The 14783-nt window shown below is 54.3% G+C and overlaps 1 long non-coding RNA gene across 1 annotated transcript; it reads left to right on the top strand.

The window, feature by feature from the left end:
* Nucleotides 1–578: 578 nt before the first annotated feature.
* LOC142821459 (uncharacterized) lies at nucleotides 579–11842 on the top strand. The gene is made up of 7 exons (XR_012898241.1): nucleotides 579–1472; nucleotides 1830–1852; nucleotides 3113–3538; nucleotides 4303–4761; nucleotides 5051–5077; nucleotides 7741–7843; nucleotides 11510–11842. It is a non-coding gene; the product is annotated as an uncharacterized LOC142821459 (long non-coding RNA).
* Nucleotides 11843–14783: the final 2941 nt, after the last annotated feature.

The raw sequence follows: 14783 nt of genomic DNA, 5'->3' as shown, positions 1-14783 counted from the left end.
TTCTTGTGCAAGAAGTCTTGAACAAGAACATGTCCACACTGCCATATGCGAGCTGTGCTTTTGCGCAAGAGCATCCATGGCAGTATGGACGCACTCTTGCGCAAGAAAGCTCCAATGGCCATTTTAGCCATAGGGGTTTCTTGCGCAAGAAATCCCTGCTGAGCATCCGCACTGCCCTCTTGCACAAGAGAGCTTAGGGTATGTCTACACGGTGGTAATGTAGGCAACCAGAGTTGCAAATGAAGCCCGGGATTTGAATTTCCCGGGCTTCATTTGCATCTTGCCGGGTGTCGCCATTTTTAAATGTCCGCTAGTGCGGACTCCATGCCGTGCGGCTACACGCAGCACGGACAGGTAGTTCGGACTAGGCTTCCTATAGTAACGGTAGTTCGGAATAGGAAGCCTAGTCCGAACTACCTAGTCCGTGCTGCATGTAGCCGCGCGGCACGGAGTCCGCACTAGCGGAATTTTAAAAATGGCGACGCCCGGCAAGATGCAAATGAAGCCCGGGAAATTCAAATCCCGGGCTTCATTTGCAACTCCGGTTGCCTACATTACCACCCTAGTTCGAATTAGAGTGGTAGTATAGACATACCCTTACACCTGTTAGAAAAGAGCATAGCTCTTATGCAAGACACCCTCTCTTACCACGCCGTACTGTTAATTTCCTTGCACAAGAGCAGGCGGGCAGTGTGGATGCTCTGCGGGTTCTTGCGCAAGAATGGCTGTACTTGCACAAGAAGCCGCGAGCGTAGACATAGCTTTAGAGGGAACACTTCCGCCAGCCTCTCTGTCCCCGAGTTAATGTCACATACATTGGGTTAAAGCAATTTCAGGATATCTGCATGAGGGGGATTTGGTGGGGGCCAAACTAATCCCAGTTGGTAGGAGGATGGTGGGAAAAGTCCTTCGAGAGGGGTGACATTACACCTTTTACTTCTGGTCATGTGTCCATCTTGCCCTGAATGTGTTACCTCCAGAGGTCTGGTTAGCAGGGGTCAGAGGGTGTGGCTAATGGGGCACCACCAAAAATTATATAAACCTGCCGCCCCTGCCTCAGTCTGTTGGTGCAGTGATGGAGGTTGGGGTGATTTTTGGTGACACTTTTGCCCTGGAACAACACCTGGGACAGACCCAGCAGGCCTGGCAAAGACATGGAGTGAAATGCTCCGTGCAGCGCGGACAAGGCCCTGCCACTTCCCATGGCCCTGTTCACCTGCATTCCTGCCCCACCCTCTCTGTGCCCCCTGAGGCAGATGGACGTGGAGCGGCAGCTGGTGGGCTGGGAGTGTGAGCGGCTGCAGCAGTTCCTGGCGGAGTGAGAGCGCCTCTGGCTGGGAGAGCTGGACGAGGAGATTGGGAGGAGAAGGGAGGAACACGCCACCTGCCTGGGCAAGGAGATTTCCTGGCTCAGTGCCCTGATCTCGGAGCTGGAGGAGAAGTGTCAGCAGCCGGTGCTGGAATTGTTGCAGGTGAGAAGGGGTCAAATGCGCTCAGAGCCCAGTGCAGGAAGGGGACCCCCTGAGTCACTGGGGGCTCACAGGGTAATTCAGCACAGGGAGCAGGCCCGCAGTGGCTGCAGGGCCGGGGCCCCAGGGCAGCGAGGGACAGGAGTTTGGGCCATTGGGAAGGCTGGTCAAAAGCTGGGCCTGCCCCTCCTGCAGAGCAGCAGATGTAAAAGGGGCTCGGCTCCCCTAGCACAGCCCTTCAGTGGGTCTCCCACCTGGGGGAGCCCCCTGTGGGGCAGGGGAGCAGCATGACCCGTCTAGAGCAGACGGCTGGGCTGGGCCATGGGCACTGACTCTCTGCTCTGTCTCCTTCTCTTCCAGGGTGTGAGAAGCACCGAGAGCAGGTACGTCCAGGCTCCATCTCCCCCCCCCCCCCCCCCCGTCATGCTGGGAGCAGGCTCAGAGCCTGGGCTGTGAATCCAGCCCCCCACAATGGGACTGTCTCACCCTCTGAACCCTGCCCTCTCTGTACCCACCGCCCGGGGGGCCACTGCCAGGGTATGAGCCACCCTGTAGGGGACTGTCCCACAGCTCTGGGATGGGGAACCTTCCCTGGGACCTGGCTGGCTCAGGGGACTGTTAATAGGGCTGAGGCCTGTCATCCCAAAGGCCTAGCTGGGACCTGGTCCCAGCTTTGGCATGACCCATAGGGAGAGAGCTATGGGGAAAGAGCCGAGTGTCTCAGGCCAGGCCTTGGGAGGAGTGTCCCCATCCCAGAGCCCCCACGCCCTGCGGAGTGACGAGGCCCCTGGGGGCTGAGCAGAGAAGCTGAGGAGTGGCTGCGCCCGGAGAACAGGCCCCTCTCTCAGCCCTGGGAGTGGCCCAGCCAGGCCCCAGTGGGGCACATGCGTCGGGCCGGATGTGCAGGAGCCAAGCTGGGTGCTGCCCAGGCTGTTTTTCCTCTGGCTGGAGAGAGGCCCCAGGCTGGGCCCAGCAGGTTGTGCTGGCAGGAAACTCCCTGGGCAGCTGAGGTCACTGGGGCCCGGGGCCCAGACCCCACTCACTCCCCTGTCTCACTTTAGGGTTGCCAGATGGTTTTGACAAAAATACCAGACACACTTGATCTCAGATGGGGGAGGGGAACCAGCCACAGGGCCTGGTGGGAGAGATTGGGGAGGGAACTGGCCAGTGGGGAGCAGGGCTGGTCAGGAGGGGGTCGAGGGGAGAGGGGCTGACCGGGAGAGATCAAGGGATGGAGGGAACCAGCCAGCTGGGAGCAGGGCTAGCTGGGAGGAGGTTGGGGGGGAGTGGAGATGGCTGGGGGGGAACCGGCCAGGGGGAAGTGGGCCTAGCCCAGGCGCATGCAGATCCCGGGGCACTGCCCGCCCTGCACATCGTCCCATCCCAACTCCCCCCCTTCCCCCCTGCGGGTAGACACGCTTATGCTGTGTGAGTACACAACTGCATACTGATACTCATGAAAATAATAAAACTTACTTAATTAGAAAATACCAGACATTTATGTGTCCGGTATTTTCTCAATTTGTTTCCCGGAGAGAAAGCTTAAGTATTGGACTGTCCGGTTCAAAACCAGACACTTGGCAACCTTGTCTAGCTTTGAAGGGCCGAGGTGGGAGACCAATAACACCCTCGTGTCTCTGCAGGGGTGAGGAGGCGACGTTGCCGCATCTGATGCCCAGGTGCCTGGAACTGGAGCGGAGAATCTGGGACTTCCCAGGAGAGAACAATTTCCAGGGAAACATAATGAGATTCCTGGGTACTGGGTGGCACTGCTAGGGGCTCTTCTCTCACTGTATAAGGGTGTGGGAAGGGACGTGGAAAGGCCCAGCTGGGTCCCTGAGATCCCAGGGTCTGCTCCTGGGGGGTTGGCGGGCTCTTGAGCCTGGGGTGGGGAGGAGTGGGGCTGCTCTGAGCAAAACAACAGGATCTCAGCGGGACGTGGATGGTGGAGAACAGGTGCGGGGAGTGAAAGTGCCTCCCCCACTGCCCTGGTCCCTGCAGCCGCCCCCTCCTGCTGCTAAGCAGAGAGTCCCCCAGCTCAGCCTGCGTGGGCCGAGGGGCAGGGGGAGGTGTTGCGGGGCGGCCCCGCCCTGCACTCAAGCCCAGGGAAACCACCTGGGGCCGGGGGCGGAGAAGGCCCCACCCACACAGCCCTACTGGGCATGCTCCAAAGGGAGCAGGGATACAAAAGGCTGCTGGCCTGCTCAGAAGGGGCAGACGGTGGCCCGAGCAGGAGCTAGCGACCACTGGCTAGAGAGGGAGTCGCCGAGGGAGCTGAGCGTGCTGCTGCCGGGCCTCTGCCGGGCTCGGCCCCAACGCCGGAGCCGCCGACCGACCACCCGCGACCCGAGCGCCGGACCGGACTCCGCCCACTCTGCGGCTGCCAGGGGGAGGACCACTACAGCCCGGCGACCGACGCCGACAGGTGGGACCGCGGCAGGCTGCGACCCAGGGCAGGGAGCTGTAGAAGCCCCTGAGGGCTCGGGGCGTTGCGGGGAGGAGCCCCCGCCGAGCCAGTGGTGGAAACCACCCGAAACTACTAGGGCCCTGGGTTGGGGTCCGGTGGAGAGGGAGGGCCCGGACCCCCCTACCCCTGCTGCCCGAGACCCGGGCAAGTGGGGAGCAGGGCAACAAACCCCGAACTGAGGACTAGGCCGCTGGGCCTGCGAACTGAGGACTAGGCCGCTGGGCCTGCGAACTGAGGACTAGGCTGCTGGGCCGTATTTCCCCTAAGAGAGGGGCAGTGTACTTTGAGGGCTAGACCCAGACGGGCCGAGTTAGGCCCCGGATGGGGGTGGCAACCCCGAGACCAGGGCGAGCCTCCCGACAGGAGGTTTCTGGGGAACGCTGGGAGCTGATTGCCATGGGAGATGTCACAGACTCAGAGCCCGAGTCCCAGCTCTCTGGATGTTCATGGAGCCTCCCTGGCTGACACCAGCCACATGCCTGGGCCCGGTGTCTGAACCCCTTGGGCCAGATGCTCAGAGCTAGGCAGGTGCCCGGCGAGTCACACAGGTGCCTGATGGGAGTTTCAAAAGCCCCAGAGCAGCTTGGGACCCTAACTCCCACTGGTGCCCATAGGAGTTGGGCACCTCTCCTGTTCTGGTGTGGGTGAAATCCCAGGGCCTGAGTGGCTGGGGGTGGAAATGCCTGAGAGAAGCTGGTTCCTGGGCCTCACTCCCCAGGGTCCCTCTGGCAGCGCGGGGCAGAGCTGGGCCATGAGCCCTGTGCACTGCCCCCGCCAGTGATGGGTTTTTCTCTTCCCTTCCAGGGGCACTGGCTGCGGAGAGAGGTGAGGATCCCGGGGCGCTGCCCTAGGGCCAGGCACAGCAGCTGCTGGGAGCCTGTTCCCCCGCCCGGAGCAGCCCCTGGGTTGGGCAGGCACGAGGGATCGGGGCAGAGGGAGCCCAGCTGGGGAGCATGGGACAGAACAGCCGAAGGGAGTCAGAGGCGGTGGGACCCTGCTCTGTGAGGATCCAGGGTAGAGCTGGGGGTGGCGGGAGGGGCCAGGGTGTTCCTGCTGTGGGGGGGGGGGGGCTCTGCAGTGGGAATTCTCACCTCTCTCTCTCCGCTTATTCCAGGACTCAGGCGAGCCTGAGGATTTTCAGGTAACTGGCCTTGCTCCAGTGTTGGTGACTCCAGCTCCTGCCCCCGGGAGAGACTGGCCCCCTTCTCCCCTCTCTCCCTCCGGCGCTGTGTCAGTGCCCCAGGCTGGGAGATAGCCCAGCCCTTGGGGAAGCAATAACCCCAGACCCTTGGGCCCACCACTGGGCATGGACCCCACAGGCCAGGGCTGGGAGCTGGGGGACCTCAGGCATCCTGGTGGCAAAGCCAGGTGCTGGAGCCCAGAGGAGGGGCTGGGGGATGTTACGGAGCTGGGTTGTGACTCCAGAGCTAAGGCTGAGAGATGCTTCCCATCTGAACGCTGCTCCCTTGGCCTGGGACAGGAAGTGGCTCCCCTGATCCCAGCTGGGTCCCCTCAATGCACTGCAGCCTGGGGAGAGAACTCTGGATGTGTCTGGCCAGTGGGGCTGGTCCCAGGGGCAAATCCAGGGTCTGGCTCTGGGCCCTGTCTCCTATTTAAACACGAGGGCTATGTCTAGACTGGCATGATTTTCCGGAAAAGTTTTCAGTTAAAAGCATTTTCGGAACAGAGCGTCTAGATTGGCATGGACGCTTTTCCGCAAAAGCACTTTTTGCGGAAAAGCATCTGTGCCAATCTAGACGCGCTTTTGCGCAAAAAAAGCCCCGATTGCCATTTTCGTGATCGGGGCTTTTTTGCGGAAAACAAATCTGAGCTGTCTACACAAAGTTTTGCGCAAAAGGACTTTTGCCCAAACGGGAGCAGCACAGTATTTCCGCAAGAAGCACTGATTTCTTACAGTAGGAAGTCAGTGCTTTTGCGGAAATTCAAGCGGCCAGTGTAGACAGCTGGCAAATTTTTCCGGAAAAGCGGCTGATTTTCTGGAAAAACTGGCCAATCTAGACAATGCCGAGGGGTCTGTCTGCTTGGCACAGGGCAGCAAGTCTCCAAGCCAGGGGGCAGGCTCTAACTGCGCACAGCAGGGGGGTGACTGTGCAGGCCCCAACACCTGGTGGGGGCTCAGCAGAGAAGGTCACATGAGATCGGCAGTGACAGCACCTGGGCCCCAAGCTCTGCAGGGCTATTTAGTGCTGGGGCACGAACCCCACAGCCAGAGTCTGCCCCTCCCCTGGCTCTGGGAAGTACTTGTCCAGCTGTGTAGCCAAACCTGCCGTGCCCGCAGAGCCTGGTGTGAGATCCCCAGCATGTCTGCCTCAGGGCTGGGTGGGAGGAGCCGGGGGGTGGCTGGAGTGGTCGGTCGCTAGAGACCCCTGCACCCCTGGGGCTCAGAGGGGCTTTGTAGCCAGTGCCCGTGCTGGGAGACACCGGGGCAGCGGCAGAGGATCTGTGCTGCTCACAGGGCCCAGGAGACATGTCGCTCTGAGCAGAGTTCAGGCTGCAGTCGGGTCTGTGGGCTGAGATCAGGGCCGTTCTGGAGAGTCACAGATGGTACCCTGAGCCCAGCCACTGGGGGATCCTCTCAATTGGGCAGGCTAAGTACAGCTCTGTGGCCTGTTACTCAGACACTAAAAGGGTCCCACATTTCACCCTTTTCTTTCCCAGCATCAGCTGTCCCCTCCCTTCCCCCACCTCTCCTCCACTCTGCTCCTTGCTGCCTACTCCATCTTCTCTTGCCCTGGTGCCCTCTGCACAAAACCCTTCGCTGTCCCCCCACCCACTGATGCCTGCCCCTTCCTTGCACCCCTCCTCTGCCACCTTCTCCTTAGTGCCGCCTGCCCCTCCCCTCTCCCTCTGCCTCCCTGCACCCCTCACCCTGCTCTAGTCCCCTAGTGTGAACTCCCTGCCTCCCTAGGGCCTGCCCCTTCCTTTGCCCCTCTGCCTGCCTGAGTCCTTTCCCTGGCCCCCTCTTTGGGCCCTGTGGTGGAGGCCCTTTCCCTACCCCATTTCTGGTGCTCACATCTCCTCACCCCTCTGCCTCCCTACAGCCTGCCCTTCCCCACACCTCTCTCTCTCTCTCTCTCTCTCTCTCCTCCCTGTTCCTTTGTCCCCCTCTACCTCCTAGTGCCCAACCCCTTCTCTCTGCCCTCCTTGCATCTGCCCCTCCTCCCACTCCTCCTGGGGACTTCCCCTTCCCTCGCCCATCTCTGTCTCCCTCCCCCTTGATAACTGCCCCTTCCCTCACTGCCCTGGTATCTCCTGGGCTCTGCCCTACCCCTCACCCCTCTTTGTCTCCTTGTCACCTGCACCTTCCCCAGTGCCAGACCCTCCCCTCTCCCTGTTCTGTGCCCCACTGCCCATGCCTTCTTGTAGCCAGACATGAACCCCATCTTGTCCCCCCCCCCTCCGCCCAGAGAGCAAGAGAAAGGCAGTCAGCCTTTGATGCCCTGGGAATGCAGGTGTGCTGCCTGTCCCTGACTCTACCATAAACAGAAACCAGACAGTAAATGGGCTAGCTTCCGTCGCCCTGATGGCTAGTACCAGTAATTGACACGCCTGCACTGTCCCAGGAGAGAAATCTTCGCCCATCACATATCAGAGGTGCCCATTGTCTGCATTTTCCCAGGTGTGAATTATGCTTTGCATCCTTCGTGGGAAACTTGGCATTCAAAGCCATTTTTTCTAATTGGCCACTTGAGACCAGGAAGAAGCCTACATGACCCAAGGGGTATAAAGAGGGGTTTAGTAGCCTACCCCATTTGAGCTTTAATCATCTACACCTGCTGGCAGGTATTGATTGTCTCCCGAGGTCTGTGGGACGCCCAACCTCGCCCTACTTCTTCCCGAGGGATTGAGAGAAAGACGCTGGCCATGCCAAGTCTGGAACGCAGGGGTAAGAATATATACCTGCTATGTGTCTATTTTGCATGCATTTAATAAGAGCTCAGAGAATCAAAGGGGTTTCATGGTACCTGTAAGTGACTTATTAGTGTAATTTCTGTCCTGTCCTTTGTAGTGGCTGTGTTAGCTGTTAAATGCTACTGCTGTGTTACAGATAAGTTTACCCTGTAACAATAAAATAGTAACTGTTTAAGCTTTAACCTGACTCCTTCAGTTGCTGTAACAGAACCAAGCACAATTTAAAAGAACTTCAGCTGGTCATAAGGGACTCACTGCCCTGACCGTCACTTCTCCTCCTCCTCCTCTTTGAGCTCTGATGCCCCCTCCTTTGTGTCTTCCCAGTGGGCAGCATCCCTATGGCCTTTGTGCCTGCCCCTCCCATCACCCCATTCTGTCCCCCACACCTGCCCCTTCCTCACCCCCTTACAGCCTCTGGGACCTGCCCCTCTGCCTTTCCCTGCCCCTGCCCCAGCCAGCCCCCCCTCCCCCGTGTCTACCCACTCTCTCCCGCCCATGGTCTTGGCACCTGCCCCATTGCTCATCCCCTGGGCCCCATCACCTGTCCCTCCCCAGTGGACGTGACTCTGGATCTAGACACTGCAAATCCCGACCTCGTCCTGTCTTAGGATCAGAAACGTGTGAGAGACGGAGACACGTGCCAGGCTCTGCCCAACAACCCGGAGATATTTGACACTTACCCTGAAGTTCTGGGCGCTGAGGGGTTCGCAAGCGGGAGGTGTTACTGGGAGGTGGAGGTGGGAGACAAAACTGACTGGGCTCTAGGGCTGTGTCTACATTGGCATGATCTTGTGCCAAAGCAGACGCTTTTGCACAAAAACATGCTTCCTGTCTACACTGGTGGGGAGATCTTGCGCAAGAACACTGACGTTCTAATGTGTGAAATCAGTGCTTCTTGCGCAAGCACTATGATGCTCCCGCTCAGGAATAAGCCCTCTTGCACAACTGTTCTTGCACAAGAGGCCAGCGTACAGGCAACATGAATTTCTTGCGCAAGAAAGCCTATGGCTAAAATGGCCATCGGAGCTTTCTTGTGCAAGAGAGTGTCTATACTGGCACAGATGCTCTTGCGCAAAAGCACATCTCTTGCACAAAGGCACATGCCAGTGTAGACGCTCTCTTGCGCAAATACTTTAATGCAAGAACTCTTGTGTTAAAGAGTATTTGCGCAAGATCATGCCAATGTAGACACAGTCTAGGTGTTTGCAAGGAATCTGTGAGCAGGAAGGGGGAGAGCGCACTTTCACTTGAGGTTGGATACTGAGCCCCTTCCACTCCCCTCCCCGTGAGCGCCAGGCCCAGCCAGGTGGGGATTTTCCTGGACTACGAGGTGGGTGAGGTCTCATTTTACAATATGACTGACAGGACCCATCTCTTCACCTTCACCTTCTCCAGGATGCTCCACCCGTATTTCTACACTGGTTACGATGAGGATGGTGTAAATGCTACTCCCCTGACCATCTGCCGGGTCCCCTTGCTCGTCCCCTCTGGGTAGAGCACTGGGGGCAACTGCAGAGTGGCCAGTGCTTGATTTGGAGGGTCTTCACTGCACCCCCTAAACCCAGTGCCAGGGGGTCGATCTCAGAGCATGGGCCCAGGCTGTCATGTAGATGGAACCAGCAACCCCCAAGGACCAACCCCAGGCCTGTTCCCATGGAGATGGAACCAAAGACATTGTCTCGTCCCCCCACCCCCGACCTTCCCCTCTGTTCCCAGCCCCAGACCAGTGACCTGGGGGAGGGGAAAGTGGCAGAGAAGGGGTGGAAGAGTCAGCAGAAGGGATGGGGAGGGGGGAGAAGACTGCTGGTTGTAAGGCGTGGGGGCTGTGGGTCAGGAGCAGGGGGTGCAGGCTGTGGGGTAAGAGGCAGAGGGGCGCAGGGACAAGAGCTGTGCGGATACGTCAGGGTAACTGTTGAGGCCAGGATTGGGGAGTGGGTGCAGCAGCAGGAAGGGAAGAGCCCAGATCACAAGGGGATGGAGGATTAATGAAGAGGCAAGTGAGAGAGCCCCTACAAGGAAGAGCCCCTGGCAGAAATGACAGAGCAGGCAGAGGAGCCCAGTGCATGCAATGGGGCCAATGCAAGAAGGAAATGCCCTGGCATCTCCTGCCCTGGGGGAGTCTCTGCCCAAGATAGGACTCAAACAGCCACAGGGGCGGGAGTGCAAGGTCTGTGGCCTTGCTATAGGGGCTGCTTTGTGCTGCAAACCCACTTGTGTTGAGGGAGCTGGTCCCAACATGATGGAGTGAGGGGAGGGGTGAGCTGGTGAAGGGGGGACCCCAGCCTCAGGGCTGTGTGAAAGATAGGCCCAGGCTGGATGACTGGAGCCCCCACTCATGGGACACAGCCCCAGCAGATTTTTACAGGCTGTTTTGTTCTGCTCTGTCCAAGTTTTCTGCCTGTTTCCCTTCCCCCACCACCTGGCTCAGAGCAGCAAATGGTGATAAACTGGGACCCTCCTGTCAGAATGTTCTACCCCTGTGAGATCCCATGTAACATAGAGACAGAAATACCAATGGTCCCAGTTAAACATTACTGTTGTCACAAGGTGACAAGATGGTTATTGAGGGCATACAGAATATAAAATGTCTAAAAAAAAATCATCCACATTGTTCCGGGTTCCACCACTCATCTCCTCTCTGCAATGTGCTGCGATAAAAATAACTTATTGGGCTGATTTCTTGAGGGAGGTATTAGCTACCAAACAAGCAAAGGCTGAGGGGAGACATATCACACAGAATTGGTAGGTCGGCTTGGTTCTGTTTTCCATTTGATGCCATGTGAACGTTTTCAGAGTCGTAATTGAATTTGGAAGCTTTATTCACGATGTGCAGTTCCTGGCATGGTGCTCAAGAATGACCTAAATTATTTGAAAATAAATCCCCTATAATCACCTACCAAGGGAGTCATGTTGTTTTTGTCCAGTGAACTGGTTTCCAGGTGGCACAAGGTTCCAGTGCTGCCTGTTGTTCCCCTTGTTTCATACAGGGGAAGATTAAGCTGGAAATAGAGACTCTTCCCCATAAAACTGTCTTCAGTGTGAGGGGCCCATACCAAGATAAAACATTTGCATATGAACAATGTCAGCAAGGGAAGAACTTGCATTGTCCCACTAAATGTATGAATCTTTCTTTGCAATGTGAAATGTAAGTTTGAATTTAAATATAAATTAAATATCTGAGATTTGTTTTATTACTCTGTGTATTTTGCTGTGCTGGCCAATAACAGCTCAGTAACACTGCTGGCCTTGTGTTGAATATTCCTGGCTGACCCCAGTGTGGAGCAGTTGTAGGGCATGTCTCCAGCTGTCACCCTTGGAGGGGACAATCGTGTGAGAAATTCCATGGGAGTTTAAAATGGCTGTGATGGGGATCAGCTCCTATCCCTGTGGGCTGCAGGCCAGGCCAGGCCAGGCCTTGGGGCTCACACTGCAGTCCCTGTGACAGAAGCTGCCCAGGGGTACAAGAGGGAAATCTCAGTTCTCTCCATATTCATTAAGGATCACTGAATCCTGCAGGAGATCTTTTGCCATCTCCGCCCTGATCTACTGATGGAGATATCCATGCAGATGTCACATCAGGGAGATATTTTGTTGACTCCGGTAAGTTTCAGGAGCATGTTGCTGACATTGTTTCCTGCAGGTGACATTCCAGGAAGTCCTGGGTTTGCTCATGAAGGATGAGACTGAGGCTCCAAAGAGGGAACACGGTGAGAAAGGGACAGTCCCAGAGTGGCAGGCAGGTGTCTGATTTCACTCTGGAAAAACACTGGATTCTGCATAACCAGGGGTGAAGCCAGATTCCCACCGTGCGCCCAGCATTCTGCCTGTGCCTCTCATCATCCTCAAATCAAACATCCCCTGAGTAATTTCACATGCAGTATCATGGGCAGAACACCCCCCTCGCAGCTGACATGCTTCTGACCAACACAGGTAGAAGACCTGTGGCCAGGAGAGGAACCCAGGTGAAGCAGCAGGGCACAGAGGTTCACCAGTGACATGCCGTAGCCCCTATGAGGCACGTGCCCCCAGCAGGAACTCAATACACGGGACTGGAACTCCAGTGCTCCCAGAACTGATGACGCGTGGTAGGCTGACCTTTTGTGTGAACTGTTTATTCGTGAAGAGGTTTGGGTAGCAAACCACCAGGCCCCCTTGGGCCACCACGAGGTTAATCCATGGTCGGTGTAATGTCGAAAGCTTCTACTTTATAGGAATGTGCTATAGGTAGCACGGTCTTATTGGTACGATCATAAGGAAGTGCTACTGTAGGAAACAGCTGTTAGGGCAGCACAATCCTACATGCAGCAGTTCCTAAAATTTCTGTGTTGAAAACAGCTCCCTGTAGGATTGTGCTCTTGGGGGCAGTTACTGATTTCCAGAAATAAGAAATTGCTACTGTAAGAAACTCCTACTGGAAATATCACTTTCATCTTTGAACCCCAGTATTCCATGGAACACCATTTTGGAAATACTGGTCTAAAAACAATGTTGGAGTCGACCATCAGTTGTTTACAAAGGATTACTCTAAACCAGTGTTTCTCAAACTTTTTTTATAAAGTACCCCTTTTCCAAAAAAAAGTATAAGTACCCCATTTAAAAAAACTTGAGTACCCCCATTACCTACAGTTTTCAGACACACAATTTTTTTCTACCATTGCAACACTTTTGGTAAACAACTTAATCATAGTCTGGCAGGAGATTTTTTTCGTGTAAAATGTACAAAAATAATAAAATGTTGTACAATTTAAAACAAATTCAGTTTTCTCCAAATTTCAGTTGTGCTGAAGTACCCCCCATACATATCACTAGTTGAGAAACACAGCTCTAAACAAATAACACAAGTGCACTTATAAATACTTTTAATGAAAGTGTAAAAGACTCTGTAAAAGTCCTCCAAAAAAAGCAAATGTCATTGTTGGTCTGAACTCCAGGAATTTGCTAGACGGGAATCAGCCTAAGTCTATGTCTATACTCTGCATTGCTGTGCAAGAAGATATGCAAATGAGCTGTGGCAATGAATATTGCTGCAGTTCATTTGCATACCTAATGAGCTGTTATTTTTGCGGAAGGGACTTTTGCGCAAGGAGGAGTTGTCTACACTACTGCTTGCACAAAGAACCGTTCTTGTGCAGGAACTGTTCTGCTGCTTATTTTCAGGCAGAATGGCTTCTGCACAAGAGGGGTTTTCTGTGCAAGGAGTAGTGTACGCAGCTCCTTCTTGCGCAAAAACCCCTTCCGCAAAATGGTGGCTCATTAGGTATGCAAATGAGCCGTGCACTTCATCTGCATATCTTCTTGCACAACCATGCACAGTATAGACATAGCCTTAGCGTTTGTGAGGGTAGCAGCTTCTTACACTGCAGACTAAGTAACTGTTCTCCATATCTCCACTAGGACTTTCTCACTACAGTGGTGAATGGAAATTTGCTAGGTCTTAGGGTGAAAGATGATAGCAGTTTCTTATACTGCAGGCTAAGTAACTGTTCCCCATAGGAATGTCCTACCTCCACTACTACTTTCTCACTGGTCCCTGTAGGAAAGTGATACTTCCAGTATTTTCTTTCAGGAGCAGTTTCTTTTGCCCTCTTTAAATCCATTTTTAAAATGTTGGTGTTCTCCTGCCTCACATTCCTTATAACATTGCTCTCCAACCTTTTTAACTGCAAGATCACTTGCAAGTAAAATGTTCCTCAAACTGAAACACCCACTTTATTCCAGCCCCTCTTTGAGGCCCTGCCCTTCCTCTGTCCCTTCTGAGGTCTCACCATGCTCACTGCAACCCTCTTCTTCCCCCAACCTCAATCACTTGCACCAGGCTGGGATAGGGGTTTAGGGAGAACGCCCTGTGCTTTTGCCTACAGGTTTGGAGTGTAGGAGGGGCTTCGGTCATGTTTGTGTATGTGACACAAAGAGAGAGAGAGAAATAATGGCTACCTGCAAAAACATAGGTGGTTAAGCATAGGTTTCCATAGGACAACTAATTTTTACTTTTGCGTATCTAAGTACAAATTAAGATGTGATACTTTTGTACTTTTACTCAAGGGCTGTGTCTACATTGGCAGGATTTTGCGCAAAAGCACTTGCTTTTGCACAAAATCTTGCCACCTGTCTACACTGGCTACAAGAATTTGCGCAAGAACACTGACGTTCTAATGTATGAAATCAGTGGTTCTTGCGCAAATACTCTGACACTCCAGTTCAGGAATAAGCCCTCTTGCGCAAGTATTCTTGCACAAGAAAGCCACTGTAGACAGCCATGTTAATTTCTTGAGCAAGAAAGCCCGATGGCTAAAATGGCCATGGGAGCTTTCTTGCACAAGAGAGTGTCTACACTGGCACGAATGTTTTTGTGCAAAAGCATCTGTGCCAGTGTAGACACTCTTGCACAAATACTTTTAACGAAAAAACTTTTCCGTTAAAAGTATTTGCGCAAAATCATGCCAGTCTAGACGCAGCCAAGTAGATTTACAGAAGGTTACTTTAGCTTTTACTTATATTTGTTGCAAAGTAGCAGTACTTTGACTTACGTATCTTTTCCCCCAACACTGTGCATTGCACAGAGTAATTACAGTACAAGACATTTACAAGGAGCAAAACAATGAATATGGGATACAGAGACAGGAGTGCAATTCTGGGAATCCCGGGAATAAGACAAGAGAAATGTTATGAAATTTCATGTCCTGTCTTTAGAACACCTTTAAAATGTAGTAAGTAGAAACATAAAGGCTAAGTCTACATTGGCAGCTTCTTGTACAAAAACTCTTCCAGAAGAGAGCATCTACACTGGCATGTGCTTTTGCGCAAGAACATCCATGCCAGTGTAGACACTCTCCTGCGCAAGAAAGCTCTGATGTCCATTTTAACCATAGGGCTTTCTTGCACAAGAAATTCATGTTGCCTGTCTACAGTGGCCT

Source organism: Pelodiscus sinensis, chromosome 31, assembly GCF_049634645.1.
Source record: "Pelodiscus sinensis isolate JC-2024 chromosome 31, ASM4963464v1, whole genome shotgun sequence".
NCBI classification, from domain to species: Eukaryota; Metazoa; Chordata; order Testudines; family Trionychidae; genus Pelodiscus; species Pelodiscus sinensis.
Note: the sequence above shows the minus strand (reverse complement) of the source record. Positions and strands in the feature narration are given on the sequence as shown.